This window comes from Sminthopsis crassicaudata, chromosome 2, assembly GCF_048593235.1.
Source record: "Sminthopsis crassicaudata isolate SCR6 chromosome 2, ASM4859323v1, whole genome shotgun sequence".
NCBI classification, from domain to species: Eukaryota; Metazoa; Chordata; class Mammalia; order Dasyuromorphia; family Dasyuridae; genus Sminthopsis; species Sminthopsis crassicaudata.
The window spans coordinates 12,036,437-12,054,474 of record NC_133618.1 but is presented as its reverse complement, the minus strand read 5'-3'; positions in this window follow the sequence as shown (position 1 = coordinate 12,054,474).

The following is an 18,038-nucleotide window of genomic DNA, read 5'->3' as shown; positions in this document are numbered from 1 at the left end:
TCTAAGGAGTTTTCCTTCCGCTGGGGCTGGTTTCTTTTCTTTTCTTTTTTTTTGGGGGGGGTCAGGCAGAAGTTGCCTGCTGGGGCTCTCAAGCACCATGATCCCCCTGTCCTTCCCGCACCCAGCCACATATGTTTCCGAGCCTCCTCTCTTCAGCATTACAGAGGGACCCTTCAGTCGTGATGATTACGGAATGGATACAATACTGATGGAGCTTAATTGTTTCCACTAGATGGATCTCGGGTGTTCTTTGGCAGCCAAAAGGAAAATGATTCCAAATACCATCAAAGGGGCTTATGAGCACCCCGCGTGTTCGGCGACGTCGGGCATTGACGCTGGGGTGTTAATATCATTATATCTCCTGGTACGACATCCGTCGGCTTTAATCCTTTCCAGTCTCTGTGATCTTGGGAGATCTGGCCAGTGGGGAGGCCCCCCACAAAACCCGGCCACGAGGAGACAAAGGCCGCAGCGCAGGCCCGCGTCCGCCGGGTGCCTTACAGGCCGGGCTCCCGCCTCTCCCGCCATAGTCAGAGTCGGGGCACCAGGAGGCAACATCAAACATACCTTTTCACACATGGTCTTTCCAGATTTTTTTTTAACACTTACTTAGCAGTTTATAGAAGGAAGTGAATGATCTTCTCAAGCTGCTTACAAATTAAAAAAAAATCTGCTCTTATTAATTATGCAGGATTAGTCTAATTATAATTCAGCAAATTAATTAGCGACAGAAGGTGTTCTGAAACATTGGAGTACATTTGCATGTTAAATGGAGAGGCTAGTCCGTAATGTATGTAAATTTATGCATGGCTTCAGAGTTTAATTTAAAAATTTGCAGCTGCATATGGTATGGGAGCAGGTGAAAAGTCAGTTTTGCTTTAATGATGCTCAGAAACATTGGAGGGTGTCCTGTCTGCGCCCGAGAGAACGCCCCCCATATCTGCTCATCTCCAGATCTGTCAGAGCGGTAGAATATGGCCCCCTCCCCCTCGGAGCTCGGGCTCAAGGTCATTAGCGAGTGGGCCCATAGGTGTCCTAGGTGTGAAGCCGCGAGCTGCGGACGCCGGGAAGGAGAGAGAGGCCAGCCGGCGGTCCCTGTACCCGACGGCGGCCCGGGAGACGTCGCTTCTCCCCGCCAGCCGAGTTTGGGAGGCGGAAGGGGAGCCGGCGGGCTCTGCAGAGCCGGACGCACTTCGGGGCTGACTGATATCGATTGTGGCAGGTGGAAAAGACTGCTCCAACCTTGGTTCCCGCTTCCCACAGTCACATTTGCAGTTCATGTCAATTTCCCCGAGTCGTGGGAAAGTTATTACCGAGTTATGAATTAATGGGAGGGGAGAGAGTTTTACACGTTGGCCCCTACCATCTGGCAAAACAGTAAAACCAGCGGACCAGGCAGAAGCAAAGGGTCCTTGGTGTAATTGGTGTTCACTGCTCAGCCTAGCATAGATCCACATTGTGGGGAGGGACGGGGAGGTGGGCTGGGGGAGGGGACGGGGGGGGGGGGCTGGAAATCCGCAAGTCAAGGAATCATTAGGCTGATGACTAAGAAAATAACTTCATTCCTTCCTGTCATGAGAGTAGCCAGAGGTGGAAATCTCCTGAAATGATGGCTCCTCATCGGGAATGTTCCAGCTGGAATGGACCGCTTTACAGATTAGTAAACTGAGGCTGGGGGCGGGGGTGGGGGGGAGTGTCCAGAAGCCAGTCCATTGTGTGTCTTCTTCTCCCTTGCAGAGTTGGAATTAAGCTGGGGCTTGGAGAACTTGCTCTGGGGTGACATCTGGGGGGAGAGGGGCTGTTTCCTCAGATAAACCTCCCCTCCTGACCATGTTCTGCATTTCACCTTAAAAACCCCCTTTCTTCTTTTTCTCATCTTACTTTTGGGGAGAAGGGCTCATCCCTTCCCCTCAGTTTGCTCATCCTTCTTTTGGGGAGAAGGGCTCGTCCCTTCCCAACAGTTTTCTCATCCTTCTTTTGGGGAGAAGGGCTCATCCCTTCCCCTCAGTTTGCTCATCCTTCTTTTGGGGAGAAGGGCTCATCCCTTCCCCTCAGTTTGCTCATCCTTCTTTTGGGGAGAAGGGCTCATCCCTTCCCCTCAGTTTGCTCATCCTTCTTTTGGGGAGAAGGGCTCATCCCTTCCCCTCAGTTTGCTCATCCTTCTTTTGGGGAGAAGGGCTCATCCCTTCCCCTCAGTTTGCTCATCCTTCTTTTGGGGAGAAAGGCTCATCCCTTCCCCTCAGTTTGCTCATCCTTCTTTTGGGGAGAAGGGCTCATCCCTTCTCATCAGTTTTCTCGTCCTTCTTTGGGTCCCCCCCATCCCATCAGATTCTGCTCCAGATTATCCAGCTGCTAATACCTTCCCTCCCTCAAGAATGTTGCATATATTTTGGGTATTTGGCTATAATATGTATTGGGTATAACTAATGGAACCCCTTTGAAGGCATTTGTCTCTGGCTCCCCATTGGCTAGCACGCTGACTGACACATAGTAGACCCTGAATAAAATGCTTGTTGATTGACTCAAAGACTGTGCTTCCTCTCCTGGGCTGGGGAGTGTCTAACAGGGTTCTTCAGTTTCTACAAATTGACTCCTACCTTCCATCCCCAGCTGTTTTGGCCCATATGAAAATATTCCTCCTCACTGCTTTGTTCTTCCAAGTCTCCCCCAACCGTTTTTAGTGATGTGGCAGGAAGAGGGTGTAGAGGAAGAAAAAGGTCATTAAAAAAACCCAAAAAACTAACAAACAGAAAAGGTAAAATGGGTCCCCATGCCCGGGGAGCAGCAAAGACTTTGCTTTTAGAACATTTGCAATGAAAAACACAGCGTTGGAACCTTGGCTTATTTCCACATCCCAGCCCAGAAGAGTTGGATGACGCTTTTCACTAATGGTGTCAGATTCTCATCCGAGTGCAAAAACAAAGAGTTTTCCTCAGAGAGATCTGTCCGAGGGACCTTGGAGGCAGACACAGGGGTCCGAATGTAATGGACGGATGTACCTGAGGACCAAACTCCAGTCTGGAGCCCAGACCGGAGGGTTTTGCTGGCCAGAAAGCGGCAAAGGCTCCAAATGACCCTCTTGTCTCTGCTCCTTGGCTGCCTTTTCTAGACAACGGTAGGATCTTTGAACAGCAGGAAATGTCCACTTCAGAAGCAATGCTGATGGGAGCTCCCTGGGAGATGGAGTCTGCGGGCGCAGGGGAGGCTGAGCCTCCCTTCCCCAATGGGGGAAGCAGGATGCCGTGCCTGCGAGAGCACAGCAGGCGTTGCTCCCATGGTGGGGGCAGTGTTTATGCTAATGAAGGACCCGTGGCCAAACGCAAATGCCATTTTTTTTTTTTTTTTTTTTAGAAATTTGTAACTCTGCCAAAAGAAAAATGAGACCCGGGGCTACCATCTCATACATTTGTATTATCCACTGGGAGAGAATTCTGAGGGTGTATGTATGGGCGCCCATGTGCTCACATACTTTTATACATGGATTTCTTTTTTTATTTCTTTTGTGTTTTTTTTTCTTTTTTTCTTGATCATTGTCTCCTCAATCCCTGTCACTATTTGGCACATGGTTGGAATTTAAGAAACGCATGTGGAAGGATCGATTTGTTTATGTGTGTTTTATTCACCTCAGACTTATCAGAATGGAGTTATATTGTATTTTTGCAGAATCGGTTTTTTAGGATCTTGTATCCATTTCTATTCATTATATTAGAATATAAGCTGATTGAGGGCAAAGAATGTTTTGCTTTTTCTTTGTATCCCTGGCCTGGCACAAAATAGATGCTTATAAATGTTTGTTGACCCGTTAATCTGCCAAAGATCACTGCTGTGCTATCAAGCAAAGAATCATCAGCTTATTGATTTAGAACTGGAGGAAATTTAAGAAGCCCCGAATTCATTCTCTTTGGATTTATTCTGTGTATATTTACGTATATATGTCTTAGAATCCCTACTCATAATATCCTTGTGGGTAGAGATTGGGTCATTCATCGCACTTCTATTTCCCACGCCTAGCCCAATGCCTCCCCCATAGTAGGACCTTAATAAGTGCTTGTTCATTAATTATGACAAATGAATACAAGACTTAGAGGAATCTAAGCACAGCTGCTAGGGAGTGCCACAGTACTTGGAGCATCAATCTGGAATCAGGAAGAGACATGAGTTCAAATGCTGCCTTAGACGCTTAGCAGCTGTGTGACCAGGGCGAGTCATTAGCCATCTGTTTGCCTCAGTTTTCTGATCTGTAAAATGGGCTAATAGCACACAACTCTCTGCATTATTTTGAGCATCAAATATAACTATAAAGATTAGCACAATATAGATGTATGTGTATATAAATGTATATATGTATATATATATGTATTGCTTACTATGTGCTGGGCATTATGTTAGCTATTTTATAATTAGTAATAACAATAATATTAATTGATATGTATATTTATATATATATAATAGTTATTCTTGTTATTATTAATTATAAAATGATTAGCATAATGCCTGGCATATAGTAAATACGATATAAATACTAGCTATTTTTGTAATTATTGTGGTTGTTTTTATTACTAAAGAAATGAAGTGACTTATCCAAGTCACCCAGTTAAGTGTCAGAGGCAGGATTTGAAATCAGACTCTCATGTTTAAGCCAGTGTTTTCTCCACTATCAATCCTCAGAGAGCTGGACTTAAAAGTTGGGATGAATTGGGTCTGAATTTCATCTCTGATGCTGATCTGGGACTCGGCAGTCTCATCATGTTTCTGAGATTTAGTTCCTATTCTGTAAAATGGGAATATTAAAAAGCAGCTCCGTCACAGTGTGCCTGCAAAACTTCAATGAGATGATGTCTGTAGATTCCTTTGAAAATCTTAAAGCCTAGGTAGGAATGGGAAAGGGAGGACGGACCAGACCTTTAACTTCATTGGTACAGAGAACTCCTAGTGAGGAAATTCCACTAGTAATGCAACTTTCTCTGACTTCCCGGTCCTATGAGCTGTGAGTGGCTCTCAAATGTTGGCTATGGTCCAGTGTTATTCTTTGCCACATGAGGAATTGGGATACACTCTGGGAGAAGAGGGAGATGAGCGTGCACACATGCAATTGCATGTGTAAATTCCATGCGATGTGTGAGAAACTCATTCATATGCATGTGGTTGCAACTGTCGATTTTTTATCATTCCTGAAACTCTGAGATAGGCTGGGTCACCCTTGGAGACCCTGTCTTAGGGAGTCTCTGGAGCTTTGAGAGGTGAAGTAATTTGTCCAGGGTCACATGGTCAGTATATGGCACAGACAAGACTTGCCCTCTGGTCTTCCTGACTCTCGAGTTGCTTCTCTGTCCATGGCATCATGTTGTCTCTCACTCTAAACATGGCAGCTGTTATTATGGCTACCGGTGGTGAGATTCGTTGGTGCAAAAACTTGATCTGGAAGAGTCAGAGAGATCATTGGTGCAGACACAAGCAGACAGACTTTGAGTGGAATCAATTCTTCCTCTGACAATAATTTATTTTGAAAACTTTTTTTTATTATTGTTATTGAGGAGAAGGGACAGGTGAATGGGTGGGAGTACAATTTTGAAAGAAAATCCAGAAATTTAAACAATTGACCTTTTAAAGATGACATAATAAATGGAGGGCTGTATCTGAAGTTAAGTAGATCTGGGTTCATATACTGCCATTAACTCCAAGTGTGTAACTTTGGGTAACTTTAAATTCTTTGAATATCAAAGATAACGATAGCCATTTAAAATATGCTTTATGGAAGGAGTTCCCTACCTGGAAATGTCCCAAATCATAAAAGTAGTTATGTCTATGTCTAAATCAATCAATCTATCTATCAATTATCTATCTATCTACTTGTCTGTCTTTCTATTTATCCATCCATCTCTCTGTCTTTCTTTTTCTGTCTCTGTATCCAATCATCCATTCATCCATCCATCCATCCATCCATCCATCCATCCATCCATCCATCCATTCCTCCGTCTATCTATCTGTCTATCTTAGACATTTGAACACAGTGTTGTACTGGAGTTGGCTCCTACGGGAAGACCTGATTGTTAATTTTTTTGTGTGAGCATCAATACCTCAGAAATCAATCAATGCTACAGAACAGAGCTTGATTTGTTGTTTTGTAGATTGTCGAGAGTTAAGAAAATGATGGAGAAAATGTTCATAACAGATTAAATTTTTTTATACTTATAGCTTATTGTATTTGTAATTAGAGTATTTTAGAATTATGTTTATGTAGTTCCTGTGTCTGTTTTAGTGGGCATAAACGCTAGAGTTATTTTAAGTGAGGCATCATTTACTATCTCTTCTTTCAGTGTTTTATTGGAATAATATTAAATAAATATATTTATTTATTTATAGAACTGTAGTCCAATTCCTGCTACATAGTAAGAACTTAGTAAATGTTGATCGATTGATCAGGAGTCCATTCCCTGTCTTCCCCGCCCCCCCCCCCCCAAGTTGGTTGTTAAATAGTTACTAGTACCCTGCTTGGACAAATCAAATGATAGTGACAGAATACCAGAAATTATAGGGGAAAATGAACTTGAAATGATTCATTTGTCACAGATTCGATATAATCACAGGGCTGCATGTATGGTAGGCCTTAGGTGCTCTACTATTGAGAGGACTGAAATGGCTTCTTTGAGGCTGATTTAATCTAGCACTAAGTGCTTTATAATTATTATTTCATTTGATCCTCTCAACAACTTTTCAAGGTAGGGGCTATCATTATTCCCATTTTACAGATGAGGTAAATAAGGCAAACAGAGGTTCATTGACTTCCAAGGTCACACAGCTAGGATCTGAGACTGGATTTGAACTCAGATTTTCCTGGCTCACCTTCCCATACTGATTTTACCTTCCTCCTTTTTGTGTTCTCTGTGTCCTGTCCAAACTGGACTTTTTTCTTTGAACTGAACTTGAGACATTTTCTGACCTCTGCCACATGCAATGTTGTTACTGCAGCCTTTGAGAAGCCACTTCCTTTAAGGCTTAATACTAGAATGGGGCAGCTAGGTGGTGCAGTGGATAGAGCACCAGCCTTGAATTCAGGAGGACCTGAGTTCAAATTTGGTCTCAGACACTTAACACTTCCTAGCTGTGTGACCCTGGCCAAGTCACTTAACCCCAGCCTCAAAAAAAAAAAAAAAAAAAAAAGGCTAAATACTAGAGGCCTCTTTTTCCACAAGATCTTTCCTCATGTTCTTAGTTGTTGACATCTCCTTCCTCCTCTTATGATCTCCTGCTTCCTTGTCAATATGAACATGGGATCTCCATAGATGAGGGTGAGCTCCTCTTTTTTTCTCTTCTTATCTGAGCATTTATGACAGCACGTAGCACTTAGTAGGCAATTATCGAACATAAATTAAATTGAACAATCCATGTTGAATGGTTGGAAACTTCTAAGAGCTAGATGTTTCATTGTCATTATTATTGTTATTATTATTAGTCTGCTTTGATAATGACTCTGAAATTATTTGCTAATTTTAAAATGTTTGTGTTTTTTAAAAAGAAATTCCTTTGTCTTAGGAAACAAGGAAAGGAAAAAGGGAGAGATGGAATTCAGAACTCAAAATTTAATAAAAAAGATTATTAAATTTTTTTTACATGTAAATGGGGAAAAACAAACATTACATTTTTATTAAAGCTTTTTATTTTCAAAACATATACATGGAGAATTTTTCAACATTAGCCCTTGCAAAACTTTGTATTCCACTCCCCCCTTTTTCCCCACTCCCTCCCCTAGATGGCAAGTAATCTATGTTAAACATGGTAAAAATATAAAAACATATTTTTTCAAAGAAATTCCTTTTGTTTTTCCATCAGTCAATTCATCAACAACAAGTATTTACTGAACTTCTACTATGTGTTAGATTATAAAGAGTAAAATAATCCCCATCACCATCATTTTTGGAAATATCATCTTCTATTTTCCTTTCCCTTTTTCCTTCTCTTCCTTGCAAAACTGACAAATAAAAACAATTAAGTACAAATACTTGATCCCGTGTAGTAGCCCCTTCTACCTTTCTCTGGAAGTAGGAAACGTGTATCTCATCTGTTCTACAGGAAAGTGATGGGTTTTTTCTAGTTATTTCTAGTTGGGCTCCTTTTCACCAGCTTTTCACTCCCATGGTTGGACTCACCCGGTCCATTGTTCTGTTGGCTAGTGTTTCACCTTATTGTGTTACACTTTGAATTCTTTTTTTTTTAAATTTTATAATTATAAATTTTTGGACAGTATATATGCATGAGTAATTTTTTAAAATAACATTATCCCTTGTATTCATTTTTCCAAATTTTCCCCCTCCCTCCCTCTACTCCCTCCCCTAGATGACAGGCAATCCCATACATTTTACATGTGTTACAATATAACCTAGATACAATATATGTGTGTAAATCCCATTTTCTTATTGCACGTTAAGTATTAGATTCCAAAGGTGGAAGTAACCTGGGTAGATAGACAGTTACACTTTGAATTCTTTATTTCTCCCTCTTTGCTCACAGGAGGACAAAGGGCTCCTCCCTCACCTGGGTCCTCTTTGGCCCTTTTCAACTTTATCTGGTCCTCAGTTTCTCCTCCTGTATGATGAGGGGCCTGCATGAGAGCACTATAATGATCTCCCAGCACTAGGCTTCTAACCTCAGCTCCCGCCATCAGTTAATAGAGCTGGGCTCTCTTCACATCAACAGGGCCTTCCAGGAGGGAGCTGTCCCCCAAAGGACACAGTATCAGAAGCAGGGTTCTCAGTGGGGGTGGGCAAAGTAGGCAGACACCCAAGGCAGAATGCCTGGGGGGAGTGGGATGAGCCACGTTTTTTAAATATGATTTATTATAAAGGCATGCATTTGGAATGCCGATAAATCCCCTGACAGGCCCTCCTGGATTTTGTGATAAGTCAAGTCCCAGCTATTCCCTTGAAGGCTCAAAGTCTCAGTTAACACACAGCAACTTCCAAACCTTGCCTGCGGCTCTGATCAGAACAGAGAGAGGCTTCCTTCTTGGTTTTTATTGTTGATTTGTTTTACCTAAATAGGAACTACGTTTTTTCTCTCTTTACTGGTTAGAAGGGAGAGGAGGTTTGATGGCCATACTCACGGAGAAACAGACAGTGAACATTTACCGTTATTCAATAAGCATTTATTAAGCACTTACTGTATGTCAGCCACTATAGTAGAAGCTGGGGATACAAAAGGGGAAAAAAAAAGAACTATGGACTGAACCCCAGGCTAAGGGCTAGAATAGAGGAAGTGCTAAACTGAGACAAGATATAGTCCCCATAATAATAGTTCACAGACTATAAAATAATAATAATAATAATAATAATAATAATAATAATAATAGCAGGAGAATAATTTGCCTTCAGGTAGTTTTAGATTAGTAGGAAGCCAAAAATAATAATGACATTCATAATATATTATGTGTGCTATATTATTTATTACATCATATTTAATATATGTATATATGTAACCATATATAATATAATAATAATTACAATAATAAATAACATTTTAAGTTCTCCGGATCATTTGTGTCATATCTCTGTCTTTAACTTCTTGGTCCATCTCCCTCCACTTTCCTCACATCTCACGGTGGGCATGGCACTGGGCCTGGAGCTCCTGCATTAGACGCTTATTGCCTGTGTGATTTGGTTTCCTGATTCATAAAATGAGTTACTGGGGTCTCTTTTATCTCTGACTATGGGAAGCTTTGAATACCAGCGACACTTGGCACAGTGCCTGGCACATAGGAGGAACTTAACAAATGTTTATTGATTGCTTGATTGATCATCTTGCAAACATCAAATTATAGAATTAATGGAAAGCCTTTTGCAAAGGTTAAAACCCAACAGGTATCACGGGCTAATTGAGTGAGGACAGAATTTTTTGCGTCCCACTAAAAGGAGCCAAAAGCCTGCTATGGTTTGGGGACACGGTCTGGAGACTCACTCCTGGGTGACTCGGTTTTAATAGCAAACTGCTGTGTCAGCCTTCCTGTAACACTTGGGTCTGCCTCTTTCAAATGTGTTTATCACCTAATATTTAACACAGAACACGGTTATCATAAACTGGGCCTGGGAGACAGTGTGCAGGAGGGAACAGAGCATTGAATGGCACTTAGAGCCAAGAAGGTGAATTCAAATCCTCTTTCCTGTCTGTGCAACTCCAACCAACTTACTTAACCTCTCTGAGCCTCCATCGCCTCCTGACTCTACTTCTGTCATCCTAGTCTTACTCACCATGGCAACTTGGGCTTGATCTGGGAACTTCCCTCAGTGCCTGAGGCCTCCTGATTCTGGACAGCTATCCAATTGTGAACCTTAGCAGCCATGAAATCCAGCCTGTTTGTTTTACAGATGGAGACACTAAAGCCCAGGGTCTCCCTGGCTCCATCCCCTGTACTGCACTGCCTCTCATTCCACCCTTGTTACTGTGACTTTAAGAGCACACAAAGTTCCCCCTCCATCATCACTGGGACTCAGCTGATTGGGACTTGGTGCTAATTAGATTGTTTTCAAGCACTTAGACCCCTTCCATTTTCCTCCAAACAATTACCATGCAGATCACAAATATGTCTCATCTGTTCCTTCCAAGGCGGGGAGGGCCTGCCTTCAGCACTGGAGCGCCTCGTTAGCTTTTCCCTTGCATGGATGCTGAGCCCGGCGAATGGATGCTCATGGCGTGCTCCTTCAGGAAGGCTCCCTGACTTCAGACCATTCCTGAGTGCTGCACACTGGCCTTCTGCCCAGCCAGTCTCAAAGGAAGAAGCAGCCCTGACACTATCATGGCACCCACCCATCCCAATGAAACAGATTCTGCAAATAGCAATTAAGCGCCTATTGTGTGCAGTACTCTGGACTCAGTTCTGAGGGAGATAAAATGGCTTAAATGAGGCATTATCCCTGCCTTCGTGAATTTACAAACCAGTAGGGACATACGATACCAGCATAGACAAAATTAGTAATACTACTATTACTAATATCGATACACACGATTTCAAAATCAGAACACCAGAGAGTGAAAAAAAGCAAGTGTTACGAGAAGTTAGAGAGAGAAGGCAAGGCGCCTTTATAGAAATGACATTCTGGGAGTTGTATTAGAGAACAGTCAGAAATTCAGCAAATAAAGTGAGGGAGGGAAGGTGTTTGGCCATAGAGAATCTAATTCAGTTTAATTCAACAAGCATTTATTAAATGTCCACTATGTAGCAGATATTTTCTAGATGTTAGAAAAACAAAGGCAAAGACTGAAATAATCCATGCCCTCAAGAAGTCTATGTTCAGTTGGGAGAAAGAATAACATCTACATAGAAGCTGAATTACAAAATACAAAGTTATATCTGGTAGAAGGCACGGGAGTAATAGAAAGGGAAATTTGTTAATGATACAACAGGAGTTCCAGAAGGTGCAATGGAAGGGCAGGCTTGACTTGGATATGTACTCAGGAGAGATGGTAACAACATGGATGTATATGAGAAGCAAGGAAGGTGGTTTTCAAGGAAGAAAGCATTAGCCTGGATGTTTTACAACTCCAAATCACAGGTTTTGAGAAGAAAGCAGAAAGGAAATAAATTCTTCCTTTAAGCTTTGGATTTGGATTAGATGAGCAAAGTTCAAGAGATTAGAGAATTCTATTTTTTTTTCTTGATGGTAGGGGAGATGGGAGAAGGTAGAACTATCTTCTTTTTTACTTTTGTTTTGTTTTGTTTTTGTGCCGAGGCAATTGGGGTTAAGTGACTTGCCCAGGGTCACACAGCTAGGAAGTGTTAAGTGTCTGAGGCCAGTTTGAACTCAGGTCCTCCTGACTTCAGGGCTGGTGCTCCATTGCACCCCCTAGCTGTCCCTTTTTAATTTTTTTTATAATGCCTTAAAGAACTTGTATAATGCCATTAGTGTGATGCAGAAGAAATTTCAGAGGCCAGAGATGGAGAATATGGTTTAATCCTAACTCTGCCATTTGCTCTCTGTCTGATTTTGGGCAGATCTCTTCAATGCTATGATTGTTAGTTTCTTTAACTATAAAATAAGAGTGAACCCTAAACTTGCTTGTAGGTCTAAATTCTTGTAGCCCATCACCCGACTATACCATTTCATCCTGCACAAATCTTGTCAAGTCATCAAGTCAACAAGCAATGACTAAATGCCTACTATGTGCTAGACACTGCTTATCAATGGCCATATCAAGAAAATTGAAAGGCAGCCCCTGTCCTCAAGGAATTCACAGACTAAAAGGGAAGGCAATCTAAAAGCAACTTTGGACGAACAAGGTCTATATGTCTAGAGGTAGGAAATGGAGCCACTAGATAGCAGAGTCCTGGGAAAAGAGCAAAATATAAGGTAACTGAGGTGCTAGGAAGAGGCCAAGCTTTAAAGACTTATTGTTTTCTAATCAATCCTCCAAGGAGTCTCATGCTGGCTATTATGGGGGAGAGTAAAGTCCAAAGATTCAGGAGTATATTCTCAGGATTATTTTGCTAGTCTCTTATTTATTTGTTACATTTTAATTATTACAAAATGAGAGAAATTTTTTAAAAATTCTGCCACTGCCATCTGATTGCAAATTAGTAAAAATATGGCCAGGTTTTCTTTATCCCCTTCCCTCTTAAACCTTGTTGTTTGCATCGGACATGCAATGATGCTCTGTGTTGATGATCTCATTCCCTCTGGTGCCAGGATGCTCTGGGAGGAGAGAACAGGGCAAAATCTTGACCTCCCAGAACTTCCTCATTTTTGCAGATGAGAGTCACAGCCTTCACATGGCCTGGAGACTCCAGGGCTTTTAATATCCTGAGTTGGGACATAACAACTCAACAGACTCCTTAAAGGCTCAAGGCAGAGTCGCACTCATTACTGTCCTTGGCCGACAGCCTTCCAGGTACTTGGTTTGGATTCCACTGGGAAGTCACTTACAGGAAATGATAAGTGTAATTTCTACTTTTATTAGTTCAAGTAGGAAACAACAGGCTTAACCCAGGGAAGAACCTAAGATGTCGTGCAGTCCATAATGGTTTCAGAATCAGAAGACTGTGGGACAAGTTGCCCTCTGATACATACTGGACTTGGATCCCAGAGTGTTCACTATTTTCTGCTTTTGGCAAATTCTCTCAGGGTCTGAATTTCAGGAAAGAGGCTGATAGGAATTGGTAGAGGGAGCTTTCCCACTGGGAGTTCCCAACACCAATGAAATAACAAAAGAGTCCAAGAAAATCCATCACTGAGCATTCTCTGGACTGGAAGTTCTGCTCTTTACTATTTAATCCTAGAAAGTGAGGGAGAGAGAAGAGGATTTGAAGGAAGCCAGTATATTCATGATTGTTTAATTCAATGACTTCTTTTGGCTCTACCTTCTGGAAATGGAATGAAGGGAGAAGATATCATAATCTTGTACCAATATATATGAAGAACCACTTTCAATTCTGATTGCCATATTTGTGGAAGGATATTTAAAAAATATTTTAGAGGGCAGCTAGGTGGCAGGCACAGTGGATAGAGCATCAGTCCTGAAGTTAGGAAGACCTGAGTTCAAATCTGATCTCAGACACTTAACACTTCCTAGCTGTATGTCCTTGGGCAAGTCACTTAACCCCAATTACCTCAGCAAAAAAACAAGTTATTTAAAAAAATAGAGTAAGAAAAAAAGAAAAACAGAATATGAAACAAAATGAAACAAAACCAAAGAGAACATTGTCATGTGCCCAGCAGAACAGTAGGGAGAATTCAAAATATATAATGACAAATTACCAGATCAAGAAAGTATATATATTAGTATATATTATATAGTATAGAAAGTATATATTAGTAGAAGAAATTATATTCATCACTGTCCATCTTTTCTTTGCTTCCTTGTAAATTATTCATTTGTTTTCTGCTGTGTACTTTTTTTTACTTGATTCTCCCCCCCGCCCTTTCATTCCCTTCACTACTCCCAAGCAGGCTAGAGTTAAAAAAGGCTATATTTATGTATACATATGTAGATATATACATACATATACACACATTCCCCCCGCCTACACTCATATCTTTCCTATCCTTGCTGACCTTTTGCTTTAATTCTGTTCCTAACTATTACTTAACCTTTCCCCACCCATGGATTCCTTTCTTGTCTTCTTTTTCCACTGTCTGCTTCCTGATCTGTTCATCCCTTTCCCCTTATTTCTTTATAGAGGGTGCTATATCCTTCTTGGCATATATGTCGTGTTGTCTATTTAGCCCAAACCCGAGGTGAATAGGTTTTTGGAACTGAGTCCTCCTCCTCCCTCTAATAGTACTGCATCTTCTTCCTCTGCACTCATAATTTGTATAACATAATTACTATTTTTACCTTAACTCTGCCTCGATCTTTCTTTTGTGCTGCCCTGTTGTTGATGTCAATCTTAAATCTATAGTATTCATTTTCCATGTTAAAAAATATAAACAATTTGTCCATGTAGTTCCTTGAAATTGATCTTTGATACTGGCTCTTATTATGTTAAATTTTATATTCGGGTTTGGTTGATAGAAAGTCCTGAATATCTGCAAGTGTGTTGAAAGTCCATTTTTTCTCATTCATTATTATAGATAATTTTGCTGGATATGATATTTTTGGCTGTTCTTTTGATTGTCTGTAGATATGATTCCAGGACCTGCAGTCTTTTATTATGGCTGCTTATGAGTCCTGTACAATTCCAATTGTAGCTCCAGTATATTTGAATTTTTTTCTTGTTTCTTGCAAAAATTTTCTCTTTGATTTGGAGGGTTTGAAATTTGGCAACAATGTTCCTATGTGTTTTCCACATAGGATCTTGTTGAGGTGGTGATGGGTGGATTTTTTTTTTCTATTTCTCTTTTCCTTCATGTTCTATCACTCCAGAATAATTTTCTTAGATTCTTTCTTGCATTATTGTGTCAAGATTCTTTTTTTGGTCATAATTTTCAGGCAGCCCAATTATTCTTATATTTTCTTTTCTTGATCTGTTCTCCAGATATGTCATTTTTCTTATGTTTCACATTCTGTTCTATTTTTTTCATTCTTTATCATCTGTATTGTTATTTTTTAGTCTCTCACTGCTTCACTGGCTTCCCCTTGCCCAACTCTAATTTTCAAAAAGTTATTTTCATCTTGGAGACTCTGATATATCTTTTTCTAGTTGGTTAACTTTTTTTTCCATAATCTTCTTGTTTTTCTTGGATGGTCTTTTAATTATTATTATTTTTAGGCTTTTTTCAGTGTCTCTCATTTGATTTTTAAATTCTTTTTTTATGTTCTCTTATGAATTCTCTCTGGGCAGGGGGCCATTTCACGTTATTCTTTGGGGTAGAAACTTCTTCTTTTTTTTTTTTTTACTTCAATGTCCTTCTTTGAAAATGAACCCTGTCTTCCCTATTGCTGTAGTAAGTTTCTTTGGTGAGGTTCTTTCTTTGTTGATTCATTTTTTAAAATAAAAGGTATTAGTGTAAGTCCTTCTAATCCTGGAGTGGGAGAGATGGTGCCTCTGGCTTCACTTCAGTTCTCCCCTCTAGCCAGGAACCCCAAACCAAGAGCTCCACTTGTCCTCCTGCCTCTGCACTCCCGGTGTGCCAGTTCCTTCTCACCCAGGGTCACAGCTTGGCAGCACAGCTGGGTCTGGTGTTCCTAGGTTACCTCAGTCTACCTGGACTTGAATTCCACCACAGTCTGGGAAGTGAAAGTTGTTGTTCTTGCTGAGGCTCCATTCACACCCAGTTAGCTTGAGGGCTCCCCACTTGATATTTCAGCAATTCGGAGCTATCTGTACTTCCTGGGGGTTTTATCCCTGGCCTAGGGTCTTTTTTTCAGATTTTTTAAGGTTGTATCAGGAGGACCCTTGTTCTGCCCCAAGTCTTCTTGATTTTTCAATAGTCTGTGTTCATCCTGGAGAACAAATTTGTTCTATTTGTGGGGGAAATATGGAGAGCTTGAAATTTGCCAATCTACTCTGTCACCTTCCCAGAATCCTCCCCTGGAAGGATATTTTTAAGCTAGGACAGTCCAAAGAAAGGCAAGCTGGGGGGTAGGATATTGGAGCCCCTTAAGTAATCTGTATGCCATGTGAACATTGGTTGAAAGAATGATGTTTAGTGTGGAGAAAAGCTGTAAGTGGCTGTAGAACAATGGAAAGCAGGGACTCTATTGAGCTGTTCAACTCAGCCTCCGATTCGCCATCTATGTCAGTTCTCTGTGCCTCAGTTTCCTTCTCTATAAAATGAAGATGTTAGATTAGATGATTGCTGAGATCTCTTCCAAATTTAAATCTGTGACTTTGTGTCATCTATGAGTCCATAAGCATTTATTAAGCACTTACTATGTGGTGAGTTCCAGGGATAAAAAAGAAAAGCAAAATCATGAAAGGAAGAGCATGAAAACTGTTTTCAAATAGCTGAAATGCCGCCATGTTGGAGAGTGAGTGGACCAGAGGGCAGACCAAAAAGCTCCAGATGGGGGTTGCTAACAGACCTGTTGGGTTTCTAGCAAGTCAAAACTTCCTAAAACTTAGAATTCCCCCAAAGGGCAATAAGCTACCATGGGAGGGAGACAGGGAACTTCCTCTCTTGGAGGTATTCAAATAAACCCTTTGTTGGGTCTACTGTAATCGGGATTCTTTTCTGGCATGAGTACAACTTAACAGCCATGAAAGGAAAACATGATGAATCATCCCAAAATGGAATGGACTGTCTCAGAAGGTAGTGAGCTCCCCTTCAAGCAGAGTCGGGGTGAGCCCTCGTGGGGGCTGTCATGGCAGGGGGGGGGCCTTTTGTCTGGGTGTAAGTTGCCTCAGATGTCTGCTGAGGATTCATCCCATTCTGATAGAGTAGTCGAGAGGAAAAAAGAGAGAGGGCAAAAATCCAGTGACCTCAGGAAAGAAAGTGTGGAGAGACCTCAGTCAATTCGAGACCTTCTTTTAATTAATTTTTATATCCAGCTCTAAGCCATCCATGGCCCCCACTCACGTGCTCGAATTTCCAGTGACAGCTAGGCCGGGATCCCCTGTGTTTTCTCAAGAATGGGCCTCAAAGGTTGAGAGACAATGAGCTAGGGGCCCAAGCTCCCCCTTCTCTCTCCACTTGACCCATTTTGAATTGGCTGCTAAATCCACAGCGCATGTAGGGATCAGGCCGAGCACAAACCCAAAGCACTGTCAAGCAGGGAGGAGCCCAAAGTAGGGTAATTTCCATCTGAAGAATCATCAGAGGTCGCACTTTTAAATTGAATAAATCCTTTTGGAAGGCTCTTTCTTAGCCCTAAATCAATTTGATTCTGTGTAAAATCCCATCTCCTTCTAAGTTCTCCCTCTCCAGAGCCGTCTACATCAGCACGCTCCAATAAATATTAATGTTTTCACCAAACACATCTTTGAGGGTGGGTGGGGGTGGGGAACAATATAATGAGATGGAGCAGGCTTGATAGGGGGCCCAGTTAGAATTCGACCGTCCAAATATGAGAGAGAAGGAGAAAGAGAGGGGAGGAGGGGGCGACAAGGGAGGAGAGGAGAAAAAGTCAGGAGAGACAGAGACAGAGAGACAGAAATCAAGAGGAAACAGGGAGTGGAGAAGGAGAAAGCAGATAGAGGAGAAAGACAAGAAGGAGGAAAGAAAAGACAGGAAAGACAAAAGAGAGAGGAGAAATAGGAGATGTGGGAGTGAAAAGAAGGGATGAATAGGGAGAGGAAAGAGAAAAAAAGAAGAGAAAGACTAAAGAGAGGAGATAGAGGGAAGAAGGATGAGAGGGAAGTGTTTTACTTGGGTTTAATGAGAGAAAACATAGAAATCTGAGTGTTGGTTAAGAAAAGAAGAAGCTGGACTTGGAAAAGAAAGAAAAGAAGGATTCATGGAATTTTCAAAACTGGGGACGGATTGGAGCCAAAAGTGGGTGTGGGGCAGCGGAGGGCAGCTCACCTCTGGCCCATCTGTGTCATGGAAAAGCTCAAAGATTTCAGAATCAAAAAGGAAAACAAGCACTTGCCAAAATTCAGGGCAGCCTTTAAAGTTCAGACATTTGTCATCATTCATTATCTCACCAGAACTTCACAAAAACTCTAGGAA